The sequence below is a fragment of the Meriones unguiculatus genome, chromosome 4, assembly GCF_030254825.1.
Source record: "Meriones unguiculatus strain TT.TT164.6M chromosome 4, Bangor_MerUng_6.1, whole genome shotgun sequence".
Classification (NCBI taxonomy): domain Eukaryota; kingdom Metazoa; phylum Chordata; class Mammalia; order Rodentia; family Muridae; genus Meriones; species Meriones unguiculatus.
In genome coordinates, this window is record NC_083352.1 from 54,536,245 (window position 1) to 54,553,083 (window position 16,839).

Here is a 16,839-nt window from a genome sequence, read left to right on the forward strand (position 1 = left end):
TACTTTTCCTTGATTGCTAGTACCTATGTCAGGCTGATATTTTATAATTAAAAAGAAAGACCATATTCTACTCATCATATAGGTAGGAATTTTCAACACTTCTCAAATTTTCAGGACAAAAAAATAGGTTAGTTAAATGGTTAATAGGACTATGTGATTGTGTGTGAAATCACAAGTTAAGAATATGCTCTTGAGCTGGACATGGTGGTGTATGCCTGTAATCCCAGCACTCAGAGAGGCAGAGGCAGTGGCTCAGTGGTTAAGAGTACTGGCTGCTCTTCCAGTGGACCAGGGTTCGATTCCACCATCTACGTGGTAGCTCTCAACCTTCTATACTCCAATTTCAGAAGATCTGATGCTCTTTTCTGGCCGCTGAGGGAGCCAGGCACATAGGTGGTGAACAGACATCTATACATATAAAATAAAAGAAAAATAGAAACATCTATACTCTTACTATTTTATAATAAGTATTACACATCTACTTTTTTTTCATTTGTTTTGAAGCAGTCTCTCTGTCTTTAGGTCAGGCTGCCCTAGAACTAACAGCAATCTTTTTGCCTATTTGTTTGTTTATTTATTGGTTGATTATGTTTGACAGTGTTTTGCTATGCAGCTATGTAGCCCAGGCTGACTTCCAGATTGGGTGATCTCTTGCCTCAATCTCTTAAATCCTGCGTTTATAAATGTAAACCATCAAGGCTGGATTCTTTTAATGCTGTTTTATTGTTAAGATGAACCATATTTTGAGTCAGTTTAAGCCTTTCATTTGCCTCAGGGTAGTCCAAACTTCAGTAAGAAAATGAGGACAAAGAGAAGAGGAAAAGAATGACTCATGGATGTCATTTTAACTTCTGAAACTATCTCTAACCACTCAGTGCTCTTCCAAGATCTCCAGGGTCTGCTTGTGCTCCCTGGCCTTAAAGGACATTGTGTTCATTTTTACTCCTCAAAATCAGCTCCCACTAATCCTGCATTTTCTGCCTCCAGTGATATTATTTGATATGGGAATAAGTAAAAATAGAGGAATGATTTGTTTCTAAATAAATGAATAGATAACAACTGGACTTCATTACTCTTTGTGTTCTCTGGTTGAGTAGGCTTACCTCAAACAGCACATAACAAATTTATTCTGTCATAACAATTCAAGTCATTTTCTGATCACCTGTTTTTTAATTTTTGATTTTGGGATATTGATCAGTACCTGCCTAGCATGCACAGGCCTTAGGTTCCATGGCTAGCACTGGAAAAAAAATTACTATTAATAAATATAAATCAATCAATTAACTGGATATATGTGGGAAAAGAGAAAGTAGGAACTTCAAGCTAACTACAAAAAAGTTTCTTTCTTTCTTTCTTTCTTTCTTTCTTTCTTTCTTCCTTCCTTCCTTCCTTCCTTCCTTCCTTCTTTCTTTCTTTCTTTCTTTCTTTCTTTCTTTCTCTCTCCTTCCTTCCTTCCTTCCTTCCTTCCTTCCTTCCTTCCTTCCTTCTTTCTTTCTTTCTCTCTCTCTCTCTCTCTCCTTCCTTCCTTCCTTCCTTCCTTCCTTCCTTCCTTCCTTCCTTCCTTCCTTCTTTTCCTTCTTCCTTGTTTTTTTGAGACAGGGTTTCTCTGTGTAGCCTTGGCTGTCCAGGACTCCCTTTGTAGACCAGGCTGGACTCAATCTCACAGAGATCCTCCTGCCTCTGCCTCCCTGAGCACTGAGATTGCAGGTATGCACCATTACACTCAGCTAAGAAAAAGTTTTTTAAGTTCTGTATTTGATTTTGTTTTTAGAGTCCCTCACTCTGTAGCCCAGGCTGGCTGGGCCCTTATGGCAGTCTAACTCCTTTAGCCTCTCATGTGCTAGAATTACAGGGCTGAGCCACCATACTCATACTACGGTTATTTTTTCTTATGATTGTGTGTGTGTGTGTGTGTGTGTATGAGTGTTTGAATGTATGTGCGTGCTTGTGTGTGTATGTATGTGCGAACGTGTGTATGAGATAATGTATGTGTGTGGCTGTATGAGTGTTTGAGTGTATGTGCTCATGTTTTGTGTATGCTTTTGTATGCGTGTTTGAGTGTGTGTGTATGTGCTCGTGCCTGTGTGTGTGTTTATATGAGTGTTTGAGTGTGTGTGTTTGTACTCATGCATGCCAAGGAATGCTTATAGAAACCACAGAACAACTTTATGGAATCAGTTTTCTCCTTCCGCTTTACATGGGCTACAGGAATCGAACCCAGACCACAAGTCTTTCCGGGCAAGCACTGTGCTGGAGGAGCCATCTCTCTGCACGCACAACATGGTGAAAGGATTTCTCTTAATGCAGTGACTTGGAAGACACAAGCGGCCTGTGTCAGCCTGCTTACTGCTTTGTCACACACAGGATGAGATGCAGCAGAACTGGACGCGTCATCCTAATGATGTCTAGACCACTTGTTGAAATGCTTGGAGAGCTCCAGCTTCCCAGGGAGGAAGTGTGACAGGTGTTAACACTTAGCCTTTAGCCACTAGAGTGCAACACACCTCACCAAATGCTCTTCCTAGCAGCTTCTTGACTGTTTTCTGCATGACTTCATGTCTAAACTCGTACATGAGAACACACTGTCTGTCAATTTTCTAATTCACCGTCTACAGTCAGACCCCTCGTAGCCCTCCTTCCCCATATTTCACTTACTAGGGTCCCTCTGTATCTGTATAATTTCCAGTAACTCCAGGGTGGTTTGAAAGAAAAGCAAACGTTTCTCTTGGTTCTTTTCCTTCCTCGCTTTAAGGTAGCACGAGATAAAAAGTAAGCACAACGTGGGAGGAGCTCGTTGGTGGCTTTCTGCAGGGATTGTAAGTTGTCTACACAGAAACCTGATATGTGCCCAAGAAACAGAGGACTCATTGTTAACATCCTCGTAATAACAAAAACATCGTCTGGACCGGTGGCACGTCCTGTGCTGTACGTTATTTCAGTGACCACAATCCTATGAAGTTGGCACTGCCACAATTCCCTCTTACTGACGGAGACACCATGTCTTGGGGACAGCAAGCGGCTTACCCAAGGTCGCCTTCTAGGGTGGCAAGAGTCCGTCTCTATCCCACATGGACGTCTTTGGCTGGAAAGAATCTTACTTAAAAACAGTTCCAAAGCCCTTCACTGACACATACCCAAACAGTGAATCGAATAGATGTGTTTATTTTTGTTCCCTCTTTAATACCTAAAACAATGAAAGTAATGTTAACTAGAGCCCATATGTTCCCTGGAATTAAGAGTGAGTGGATGAACCATCACTGACTTTGAAGGAGAGAAAAAAAGAGATCCAGGAGCGTACAGAGGGCAAGGCGAACACTAACACTAATTTGAACAGGGGAAACCCTGATTGCTGGGTACTTCCCAATGCAGAAGAAGGAGGTGGGGCTAAAGCCAAGAGGGGTAGCAGACAGCTTGGAGAAGCAGCCCTGTTCCCCACGCCTCGCAGCTAGTCACCCACTCCTCCTCTACCACTCGAAGAGACAGCAAGCTCACAATCATGGAGCTGCTCAGCCAGAAGAGCTTCAGGCCCAGAAACACGTGGCACAGCAACGGAGAGTGTAACTCACTCGGGAGAATGCGCGCCTATAGTGCACAAAGCCTTGGGTTTGATAGCTATCCAGCACCACATACACCGGGCATGGTGGCACATGTCTGAAATCACAGTACTGGGAGGTGAACTCAAAATAATCGGAAGCTCACAATATCAGTTACACAGGAACTTCCGGTTTAGCCTCTGCCATAAGAGATTCTGACCCACAAAGAGGAGCAGAAGAAAAAAAGAAAAACAAAACAAAACAAATGTATGTGCATTTAATTTTCCTGCCAAAAGATGAAAGCAAACCCCTTTCCATTGATTAGCTAATTGTCTGTCAAGCCCCTCCCCTGCCTTTCAAGCCCCAACCCTGCCTTTTCTAGTGTGCAGAGTACCAGTTTACAAATTCTAGTGAAGTGTATAGTTGCAGTTAGGATTTTGGTGCCAAAGGTCATGAAACGGTTATGGATAGCTATGAACATGAACTTTAGTTTAAATAAACACAGACATAAAGGAACTTTAAGGAACAGAGATAATACAAGGAAAGGGGGAAAGAAATGACCATCAGTACAATAGCCCTTCTTTTTAACAAAAATAAAAATTCCAGAGATGGTCATCTATAAAGGGCACCCTATACTGCAGTCGTAAAGCACAGCGGCATATCATAAGAAACAGAATGAGAAGGAAGATTTGTGAATTAAAAACATGAAAACATGACTTGAACTCGGCAAGAGGACTGGAAGACAGGAACAAAGCAAGCCACAGGAAGCACTCCAAAAATCAGAAACATGCAACAATCAAAGAGCGGGTGGAATGAGTCGGAGAGTAAGGGTGTTTGCCACAAGGCTTCCTACCTCTCTTTAATCCCAAGGATCCTACAATAGAAGGAGAAAACAGACTCTGATAAGCTGTCCTCTGAGTATCACATGTACACCATAGCTCAGGAACATCCACACACATCCATACACACACACACAAGTAAGTAAAACATACAGTCAAAAATTAAACAGAGAGAAAGAAAGAGGGGGAGGAGAGGGAGGGAGGGAGAGAGAAGGAGGAGAATGAAGTAAAGAGAAGGAGATAGAGGGAGAAAGAATGAGAGAGAGAGAAAGAGAGAGAGACTGGGAACATATGACTAGGAATTAGCTCCAGGATCTGCCTCTTTGGCCTTTTTCACGTGGATTCTCAGGACGGAGCTCAGATCCTTGGGTTTTCATGGCAAGCATATTACTGACTAAGCAATTTCTTCAGCTCCATTTATGAGGCTTTTGTTTGTTTGTGTTTTGAAACAGGGTTTCTTTGTGTGGTCTTGAGTGTCCTGGAACTTGCACTGTAGATCATTCATCTCTGATTCATAGAGATTCACCTGCCTCTGTCTCCCGAGTGCTGAGATTAAAGGCTTGCATCACCACCACCTGGCCATTTACGAGTTTTAACATTGCCTTATTACAAGTTTCAAACAGAGATATTAGAAAAAAAATATTTAATGAGAAGATCCCTGGTGACACAAGACTGACTTTGAGGCAGGAGAGTAGATTACTGGAGGCCTCTCTGGGCTACAGAATCAGTTCAAGTCCAAGCTGGTCAAGTGCTCTGAAACTAAAAAAATGAAAAGGAGGCTGGGCCTGGTGGTACATGCCTATAATCCCAGCACTTTGGAGGGAAAGGCAGGCATATCTCTGTGAGTTCAAGGCCAGCTAGTCTACAAAGTGAGTCCAAGACAGCCAAGGCTACACAGAGAAACCCTGTCTCAGAAAACCAAAAGAGAAGTGGAAAACGGGTTGGGGATGTGCAGCAGGCCAGAGCATGTTGGAGGGCCTGGATCCAGACCCCACTGCAGATAGAAGACAAGAAGAGGTCACATGCATGCAGGAAGAAAAAAAGAAAAATTTCTTATAAGCAAAGACCAAAAGCTAGATGGGTATGAACCCTTACTATACTGCTGTAGTAACACTAGGAAGTAGAATCAGAAGGAAATACCCCCAACATTTTTAGAGAAAAAAACCCAGCTAAGCTGTCAATTGAGAGACAGAGACAGACAGACAGACAGAGATGTTTTTCAGATGGGTTAGAGTGGAAAGTCAATGTGCTCTGCACCTTTTCTTTAAAAGCTAAAGGCACACTTTTTAGCAAACAAGAGAATAAAATCCAATTACATTACAGAATGGCATCTGGGAATCAGAACAGGAAAAAGCAAGCTGGAGTCCCAAGATAATGATCAGGGAAATTCCCAGGGGAATGCTAGACAACCCTGGGAGCATTTCCTACATTCAAGGGACAGCACTTTTACAACAGGAAAATGTCATGAAGAAAATGATGTTTAAAAGATGCTGGAGAATGGTTCTGTGGTCTCAGGGAAACAAAGACAGAGACAGTTCAGTGTGGGAAAAGCAAGTCATGCCAAGATTGGACAAACAAGACTTGGTAAGTAAATGAGTACCATACCCTAACGTCTCACTCACTAACACTGGACCAATTATATTTGCATAAAGTCTCCAAAGTCAAGTTTCCATAATTTATGTCATTCTGTGCCTTATCATATCAGTGAGAGAAATGCTGCTGTTATATTAGTGACAATGAGTTTCTGGGTGTGGGAGTGATAAAAATGTCTACACATCAGGACAAAGTGTCTGGTGGCAGTGACTGGGTCTATCGGAAATCGAGCACTTTTTTTTGTCAGGAGGTGAGTGTTCAGCTCAAGCTGGGGGCTCCTTGCTTGCCACTGTACATGATGGCTTTCCAATTTTTGTAAGCACCAAAGATGCTGTGCTCAGGCTTTAAACAGTGTCCTGAAGTATACGCAAGGTCAGAAGAACTCAGAAACATACACACTTTACTCCCCAGCATGAGAAATGCTGACACTTGTAAAGTCTATATGAACATAGCCCGTGGAAGAGATTTGACACCAGGAGGGAAAATGATCTTGTTGACCCGGTGTTGCTAGTTGATAAATTTCTTACAGTCAAATGGAATTTGGTTAGCAAGAGATGTGGGGTTATTTTACTCTGATTCTAGAACATGTGGAGTAATTTAGCCTGATAAAGGCATGGAATAAAGATGGACTCAAAACTATATCCATCACAGGCATTCAAAGTGTGAGAACAACCTTTGATGACTTTTTAGGAAGTGGCACAGAACTCGGAATAATCTGGAGCTCTCTTAGTGTTAGCCCTCATCTCTGCCTTGCAAGATGGCCTCTTCAGGACAACCTAGCCTGTCAGATGTCTGTATGTCTTCTTGGCTTTCATGGAAATTTCATATCCCTTCTGTCTACCCAAATCCAGCTCTATGAGTCTGGGGGTTGAGCGGGATCTGGATGCAGATCTACGTATTTGGTGACCTGAGTTTCCTCCCATTTAAGACAGTCTCACACTAGAATAGTCTCAGAATCACAAGCAAGAATACACCGCTTGCTCTCAGTGCAGCACCAGGCAGAACTCCAGTGTCAATCCAGCTGCTGTTCACAGCTGCTCTCCCTAAAAGGACTTGGAATTTAGACAAAGGTTGAATGGGCATTTCATTCCACTTTACTTTCAATTGTTATTGGAATTCAATTGTGACATAATCAGTCACTACCACAGCAAGAGTGTAAAACAGTATGCCATCCTGGAGAGCAGCTTTAGGTCACACAGGCTGAGTAAATGCAAATCTGCCCTCCCCCACCCCACAGCTGATGCCACAATGACATGGAGTTGTGGCCCTAACACATCTCTCCCACTTTTTGGTGAAATAACTATTTCTCTTTAGTAAGTCAGCTATTTAGCATCATAAAGTCTTTGGCTGATCTGGAACTTGCTATGTGGTCTAGGCTGGCCTTAAAACCTTAGCAATCCTCCTGCCTCAGCCTCTTGAACACTACGATTATATGTATTACCACACCCATCCAGAAAGTCTTGATGATGACAATAACCAGGCAAAATCCTACTGTCAAAGATAGAATGATCAGATCAAATAAAAAGTAAAAGCTCTTGCTATTATTCTAGAATGTTCTATCACAAATAATTCTCTTTATTTATAAAATTATTTTGTGATAGAATAAAAATACGGGTGAAATAGAAATGTGACTATTTCATGTTTCACTTAGAGATTACTTATTTAACCAAAATAGAGCAATGGTTATTAAGGAAAGAAGGAGCCAGACATAAAAACACAGCCATTAAAAAAAAAAAAAAAAAAAAGAATTTACCCCAAAGGCTAAAACTAAAACTATTTGAAAATTAAACTACAAACTCCAGTTTAGAAATTGGACAGTACAAAGGCATTATTCATCTTGTACTGCTTTGTAATGAAGGCACCTTTAATGGCTACAGATATTATTGAGCATAATGGTACATCCCTGAAACCAGATGGCATATAAACTATTCTAACCAAGACAGAAGTGAGGGCAAGAACTGTGGTCTTTCCGGAAGCCTTGCACAGCCTCCACATTTAACAGTGCTGGTAGGAAGGCAACACTTTTGAACTTGTGGGTGAGACACGTGACTAAATACCAGGATCAGACCTATTTATAAACTCTTCTGAGCAAAGAGAATACCAGATACAGTAGTTACTCTATCTGGATATTGGGTTAGTCATTCAATTGTTTTACTAGCATCATATCAGAGGGTTCACAGCCTGAGTCCTTAAGTGCTACCCACTGTGGATGTGCACGTTATTACATTTAAATAACAACAGACCTGAAGACCACTGTTCGAGATGTAGCAGGAAGTTTAACGAAGACCTTGTTCAGTGCTCTTCAGAACAATCATGTGGGATTCAGTTAGCATTCTTCAAAGCCCTTTCAGTCCACATGCATCCAGACAGTGGTTAGAAGGCCTGGACCTGACAGCTATCTTCAGGTAGTTCTGATTGCAAATAATTTATAGTTTCCTTCTGAGTAATGAAGCCAACGTGTTCTTAAATTTAAATGGGACCTATCCAGCCACCCTGTTTTATGAGATCTAAATATTTCATCAAATAAGTTTAATATGTGTATTATTCTTCAAAACTGAATGAAAGAACATATAATACTTTGCCACATATGGAATAGGTTTAAAAATAAAGGAGTGACATTGACTCCAGTGTTTATCCACAGAGTTCGTGTAATTCTAAGCTCAGTCAAGGAAGGAAACAGTCATTCTCAAGTTTGCTGAGGAAACAAACTGTCTGCTTTTACATATGTCAGAGGAACCAACTAAAACAAGGCCTGCTGTTACTAATGTTCTCACCATTGGATAATATATTGGTTTGAATGAAAAACTTACATGCTCACAGAATAAAAATAAATAAATAATTGGCAACCTAGTATAGTTCAGTCTATAATAGAAATAAGTTCTCATAGTTACAGCTGTAGACATGGAATGACATTCAGTAAATAGGAATCTGGGAGTCATTTATTAGTCAAGAATAATTATCTTAAAATAGCGAAATGTAGGAAATAAACTCACTTAATAAAAGTTCAGCCCAGGATCTCACTTGGCTAAAAGAGGTCAGTAATGACAAAATGGATCCCGGGGCTGAAATGTAATGAAATAAATAGGGGTGCAAAAAGAGTGGAAATTATACTGGCTAGGACCCTACTGGTACATCACCAGAGGTAGTCTTAGCCATTCCTGTGCAAAGGAAAGTAATCCCAGGATGCTGCCTGGCCTACCTCCCAGGTGCAGCCCTCATCCCTATGACTCTTTCCTTACTGTTCTTCATTCTGTTGCATCCTCCGGAGCCCTTTCCTAAATCATTTTACTGTCTTTGCAATGTCTTGACTCTTTCTAATCAGCTTTGTCTCCATTGAAACCTGGCTTTCCCCAGGGATGCTCTTAGCCCTTATGGACCCCCCCCCAGCAGGCGGTTTCTGCCTGCACTGTACTTCCCACGGCCATTCTTAGAAGGATTTGCTATCATCACTCAATGTCTGCTTCCCCTGTGAAGTTCCTGTGCTCCACCTATAATCACTCTCTTTCCTGCTGTCACCAACAGCCTTAGCCATTTCCTCACTTTTCTCAATGACTTTGCTTTTTAGCCTTGGGCTTGTGCCATCACCCTTGGCCACCATCCATGCCAGTGTTTCCTCTAGTATCTTGATCGGCTGGACTATTTCCCCTACACCCATGACCTTCATTTCCACTTGAACTACCCATTCAAACTGATGTGTCTTCAGTTCTCGTACCACGCGTCAGGTGCCTGTCTGTGGATTGTGAACTTCTCTAGTCCCCTCTTTAGTCATCACTGGTACTCCGGTTTCTAACCTCATCCTGGCTTCAGCTTACTTGCTCCTTGTATAACATTTGCTATCTTGTAATCTCAGTCTCTTCTATTTGGGAGACTTTCCCCCTTTATCTTTAGATCTTCTTTGACCCTGTGCACTGCATGTATAGATACTCTTTAAGGATATTCCAATCCAGTACAACAGCACCCTTACAGTTTCAGGCTTGCCAACTCTACACATGCACAATTTCTACCCTCTAAATGTCAATGCTGGCTGGTAGAAAGCCTCCAAAGAAGTGAATTTAATCTAATATGGGTCTCTCTTACTTTCAAATATGGTCTCATCATTGCTGGGAAAGAAGAATTTCCTCATCTATATTCTTCACCTTTACTCATTATTCCCCATAGTCTAATTTAGTCTCTACAATTCAACAGACTAACTTGATTTTGTGTGTCTAAACTTTTGTTTGCATGTTTGTAACTAATGCCCAAGGAAGCCAGATCCCCTGGACCAAGAGTGGGAAGAAGTGCTCTTAACTTTCAAGCTGTCTCTTCTGCCCAATTCTTGGCCATATTTCTATATAGCTTTAACTTAACTGTCTCCTCTTTAAAAATGTCTTCATCATATTTTCAACTTCATAATTACCAAGGGAACTCTTACACACATTTATACAAGATGAAATGGAAATGCTGAACATTATTATCCTATGTTCTTTCATGTAAAACCTCAAATATTTGAGGTTGAATATATTGTATTCGTTGGAAGGCGGTGTTAGAGAACCCCTTCTAACATAGATAGGGTGCCCGCTAGTAGTTCTGTCTGTATATATACACTGCGTAAGACTTTGAGCTACAAAATAAGGATTCAGACTCACGGAAATGAACCTACACACTGGAGTCAGTCACAGACCGGCATACCTGAGTGACATAATCCTTGTGCTAAGAATGTGACACTGTACTAGAGCCAGTATTTCAGTGAAAAAAAAATTAGGGGAAAGACTGTATCCAAATGTTATTTCTTAGTTAAAAGTTCATACTTCAGGAAGTTCCTTGATTAGAATTTCCACATCAAGGAGGGGTTGTTTTAAAAGCTATCCAACACTAACACTGTTGACGTAAAATTGTCACCAAAGGGTATTTATGAAGAGGCTATATGTCTAGATGGTCAGCTGGTCTACCTGTGGCCAGCTATCATTTCTGCTTCATTCCTTCCTTATCTTATTGAGTTAGTGTGTATGTGTGATTTTACAAAAACAAATGTGCCCCATTTCTGCCTCTAATGATTATGCCCCATTTCTCCTCTAATGTTATTCTGAAGGTCCCTTTGGTTCTATGCTTTTCATTTTTGCTATTACTAAACTGCTCTTTGACTATTTGATGGCAATAAAAATCGCTTAAGCAGAAATAGAGGTTGATGCACATTAAATCTTTAAAGTCAAAGGTAAAATGATTCACCTTGTACTCATTGATTTGAGAAGAAAAGGTATTTGGATTGCACTGAGTCAAATTCACAGATTGTTTTATTTTTATTTTTTTAAATAAAATCTGTGTCAAGTTAAAAGGTGTATGTGTGTGTTTACCAAAATCATCTTAGCAATCACTAAGCTATAGATTACTCAAAGGCAATACTCTTACTTCTTTCATTTTTGAGTCCAGAATTCCCCAGCATTTTGCAGGTGCTCAAAATAGTAAGGAAATGATGTGTTCTGGGTTTAAAATATATTGGTGTGCATTTAGGCATCTTTTCGCTTGTTGACTGATGATGACAAAGTCTCTGGCTATTTACAACACTTTTCCCTCCACTGATTTGCTTCCCTTCCCTCTCCTTGCCTTCATGTTTTGTTTTGCTTTTGAATTCACCGGGTAAATCTTATGCTAAACAGAATCTGGAAAAGCCTTTTTATTCTATAGTCAAAGAGTGATATAATGAGATCTTGAACCCTAACTAGAAGCGGTTAAAGGGTGGAAAAATGTTCAGCATTTTAAGTTATGCTGCCCAAGCCACACACTGGAGTTTGAGCTTCGGTCCAACATAAACAGGACAGGAAGGGAGTAGCACAGGAGCCGGCAACCCTTCATCAGAGTTTGCAATCTGATGGGGCGTTAACATGTCAAGTGCACACACCTTGAAACAGCAGTTTGACTGTACCCAGGCCAACTAATGCTGCAAATGTTTGCTAGAGACTGGACCTGTCCTACTCTCTTCAAATGGCTTATTTTCTCCCTAGTGTGTTAAATCAAGGCAAATGGAAGCATTGGCGAAAATGAGGAAAGAAGTTATGTAATTGGATGAATTTTTCCACTGTGATTCTAGTATGTGGAATATGTGTTTATGCTTATTCTCTCTCTGTGTGTGTGTGTGTGTGTGTGTGTGTGTGTGTGTGTGTGTATGTGTGATGTATGTATTAGTATTAGTATGGATGCTTTTCATGGATATGTCACATCTGTGTAGTGGCCAGAGGAGTAGGTTGATGGTAGATGATTTTCCCTGATTGCTCTCCATATTTATTTTTGAGACAGAGTCTTTGATTAAACCCAAAACTCATTATTTTTTTATTTTTTTTTCACAGTGAAAATTTCATTTTATTATACTACTTTCTTTTTTTTTCTCTGTTTTAGGGACTTTATTTAAAATAAATAAGGAACTTAAAATGCCTTCCAACATGTGGTAAGATACAATGATACATTCCATACATTAGAATACTAGGTAACAGAAGCACAAAGCCACTGATGAGGTAACTCAAAAAAGCTGAATGCTTTGTGACATCCTAGAAAATGCCAGATACAAATGAAATCCACATTTAAAAGAAAATCAATAAATGAACTGAAATTTTAGTGTTTTGGGGGAGTTAGCTGTAAAACCATCTGAGGAAACTAAGAGGTAATCAAACAGTCCCTCTCATGGGCATTGATCCTTACATTAAAACAGGGCTACTCAGATCCATGGCTGGACACAGAAATGGAGCAATCTAGGATTCCTAACTGTTAGAATTCATAAGCTCAACAAAGAAACAAGACCTCAGTCTTTTAGAAGAGCTGTTGCATGCACACCTCACAATACTACAGCACTACAGCAAAACTCATTATTTAGCTAAATGTTCTGGCCGATGAGTTTCATGGACCCACTTGGCTCCATTCCCCTCTCCAGTGTTGATGTCACAGGAGGTCCTACCAGGTCTGGCACTTTACATGGGTTCTGGAGATCTGAACTCGTTTGCACAGAGGGATTATACCCACTGGGCCGTTTCTCTGTCTCTACTGTTTGAGATAAGGTCTCCTGTAATTAGGTCAATCCCAAGCCAGCCTTGAACTAGCAATGTAGCTGAAGGTGACCTTGAACTTCTGATCCTCCTGCCTCCACCTTCTTAGTGCTGGGATCACAGGCATATATTTTCATGCTCAGTTTTATGCTACTGTTGTGGATGGAATTCGGGGTTTTGTGAATGGCTGCTAAGTACTAGACCAAGCAAATGACAGCTCTAGGTTCTCACATGGGACTTTTCCTGAATTCTTCACATCCATTCAGTTATTGGCAGGTGAAGAGACAAGCAATATCAATTAGAAATGTGTTATAAAGGTCAACAACTCTGGAACTGGTGGGGTTTGAAAATAGAAGTCCTGGAAATATTTACAGAAAAATTAAGCAGAACAATTGAGGTGGCTTTAAAAGTGGGAGTTCTTTCTCTTATTCATTGCTTTAATCTTACTTCATTCATTCAAAGATGACTAGGTACTACATAAGGCTGAATACAGACAGTGAAGGTCGCTACCCTCTCAGAGGAACATCAATATACAAAGCCAACGGCAAGTAAATAACCATTAGAAGTAATTATGTGCTGTGTAATAATTAAAGAGGAGTGGCTGACTGGCTGCTTTATATTGGATGGCTGGGGAAATGGAAAGCATTAAGTTGAGCTATGGTAGGCAAGAAGAGGTCAGCTTTTATCAAATTCCAAGCGTAGAACATTCCAGACAAAGGAACAACTTGTACTTCAATGTGTGGGGGACCCATAAGGAGATCTCAAATATAAAAAGCCTGGTACAGTTAAGACACTGATAAAGAGTGATGCTAGCCACTATTTCTCTCTGTCTTTCTTTCACACACACCATCTCTAACTCCTGCATAGGCAGCAAGGAGACAATTCTTTATTTTAAACAGTATTGACTATTTGAAGACATAGCTTTATTTTGTCACCCTTAAAATCCTGGCTAACTTGATGGCGTAGTCTTCATTCTGTTTCTGAGACAAACACTGTGACCAGAAGCAATTCAGGAGAGGAACAGGTTTATCTTAGCTGCTTACAGGTCACAATTCATCACTGAGGGAAGTCAGGGCTGGAACTAAAGCAGAAACATGAAGCAGTACTGATGGAAAAAGCTGCTTGCTGGCTATCTTGGACTAATGCTAGCTACCCTTCTTCTATATCCAGGACCACTTGCACAGGGAATGGTATCACCCACAGTGGGCTAAGCACTACTACACCAATTAGCAATCAGATAATCCCTCACAGACATACTAATAGACCAGTCTAATCTAGGTAATTCCTCTCTCAGATGGATCTAGACTATGTCAAGTTGACAGTTAAAGCCAAATAGGATACTTGCTGTGAAAGGAATATTCCCCTTCCTTTAGACAAGATTTTCCAAAACAGTGGGTTATATAAGGGTGGGTATAGATACAAGGAGAAAGACAGAAGCAAAGGCAGTAAATATAAGAATGTAAAAAGACTGGTTTAACCTGAATTCATTTTTTACTTCAACACAGGAAACAATAATCTATTTTTTTTTTCTTTAACAACTAGAGGAAGAGCAAGTAGGAAGAACAGGAGCAAAGAAAGCTGTTGAGTTAACATGGAAAATTTTTTTTCAACCATTTCATTATCAAAAGGGCATTGACTTTTATGGCCATGTGTATATTTTCGGCCCTCCTCTGGAAAGTAAGAATTTTATCTGCTGACCCACTTGTTTCTGGGTGTAAGCGTCATCCTTCATTAACACCTTATTTGACTTCTTATTTTGCTGGCTGTGTATGTTTAGATTGTACCTCCTGCTCATGAGGAAGAAGAGGAAGACAGAAAAGGAAAGAAATCGATGGGGCTTGAAAACAGCACGTTGTGATTTCTGCATTGTTAAGTTGAATCCAGGAGGTAAACATAGGAGCAAACACAGTCAAGCTTTCCTTGAGGTTCTGCCAACCAGCTACCGAGTTTGCCATTCACAAATTTACTATGGATTCCAGGCAGAACCACAGCTTTGAAGGATGATTTTTCCACCCCAAAATACAGAGAATCCATAATTTTCACTGTGGCTATACATTTCTTTTGAATCTCCAGGCATTGTTTATGGAGTAAAGGCCCAGCAATTGACTTATTTGGTGTGAAGATAGAATGAAACAAATAGTAAGTTGGGATTATTGTCCTTTCTTCCTGTTTGCTTCTGAAAAGATATGATTGAAGCAAATCATGTCATCACTTTGAAACCTGTTCTCAGGCAACTCAAGCTTTTAATAGCTGCCTCCTCCTCCTCTTCCTCCTCCTTGTTTTAGACAAGACCCCATCATACACACAAGCACAGCGATACGACTGAAAACTGAAGAGATGCTGAAATGCCTGAGATAAGGAGAGCTGTAAATGCCGGTCAACAGCTCCTCCTGTTTACTCTCCTGTGATTTATACCCAATTTATGATGGCTATTAGAGAAGAAACACTTCACCAGATCAAGAGCACAGTCAAGACCTACTCATTAAACACATCTGTGCTTCCCCAGAGAAGTGGTCCCTGTTTCAGTAAAGGCAGACAAGTGCATAATTAAAATGCAAACATGAAACAAGTCAGTAGTAGCAATTAATTTTATGGCTGGTGGTATAAGAATGTAAATCTCCTTTATGGATGCCTTTTCTTTCTAAAGCTCATTTTATCTTCTCAGTGATAACGCAGCTCTTTCAGAGTGCTATACATAAACCTGGTCAGTAGCTCTACCTACCACCTTAAACCTAGGAGCCAGAACAAGGCAAAATGAGGTACTGGGTAGCAATGGGTAGACTGCTGCAGTCAACCCAGAAGCCTGGCAGAAGTTTCATTTTATAAAACCGCCTCCCCACGTGTTACGGTATTCTTTGAATTGGTTTGCGTTTGGCTGAGATCATGAAATCCTTTGGCAAACAATGAAGCGATGCATAAATGTAAGGCGTCGAGCTTCTAATCAGTTCTCACATTGCTAACAGGTGAGCTGATCACAGATCGAAGAACTGAAGTAAGTATTTACTACTAAGGAAACAAAGAGCCCCGGTGTGAAAAGCCTTTCTATTCCAAGTCAAAACCAACAAACAGCATAGCAAATCCAGAGGCTTTCCTGGATGGAGCAGTTTAGTTCTCTGGAAATGTGGACCAGTAATGAATGGATACATATGCACTGACCCATATCAGGGAACAATTAAGAGATGTTCTGCTATGATAGAGAACCTTTGAGTTCTACCCCTGTCTCTCTCTGACTTTGTAATGGTGCCACTCATCACTTGCCCTACAGTCCCAGTGGAAACAGCTCACACAAGACTGATCATCCTGAGAAAATAATAAAAGTCAAATGTGAATGGGGGAGATGTGCTGTTCCATGGACCCCCAAAGGCAAGGAGGCTGCATTGTGACAGGACGCTCCTCTACCCGACAAGCCTGTCTTTATTTTCCCTTTCCTAAATAGGATTTGCCACCGGGTTTCCACTCTTTCTATTTTCCTCCTTCTGTTCACATATGTGCGTTTACAAATTCCTCCAGTTGAAAACTCTGCCCTTGGTTTAATAGAGGACTCCCAGGAGTTCCGCTCTCCATCCTGCCTGGAGAGGGGTTACATCCTGCCACAGATGGAAGGCAGTGCCCTGCACACATACTTCCACAGCTGTAACCAGTTACAGCTTCTAGCAGAGGGCATATTTAAGCATGCTTCGTAGAAAATAAAGTTACCGTCTTTATTTTCAATATCCTTTGTAGTTTTGAAGGACCTCACTTGGCAGCCAGGTCACTGAAGCCAAGGACAACTTGTCTGCAGAAGGGGTTCTGTGGCACACAGTCCAGTTGAGGAGAAAGTGTTTTTTTCTAACCAGAGAGGAAATTGCACAGGAATATGGAAAG

General features: G+C 40.8%; 1 protein-coding gene across 5 annotated transcripts in view; it reads right to left on the bottom strand.

Annotated features, from left to right (window-relative positions):
* Positions 1-16,839, bottom strand: part of Palld (palladin, cytoskeletal associated protein) — a 407,054-nt gene that overhangs the window by 155,603 nt on the left and 234,612 nt on the right. The window lies entirely within an intron of this gene.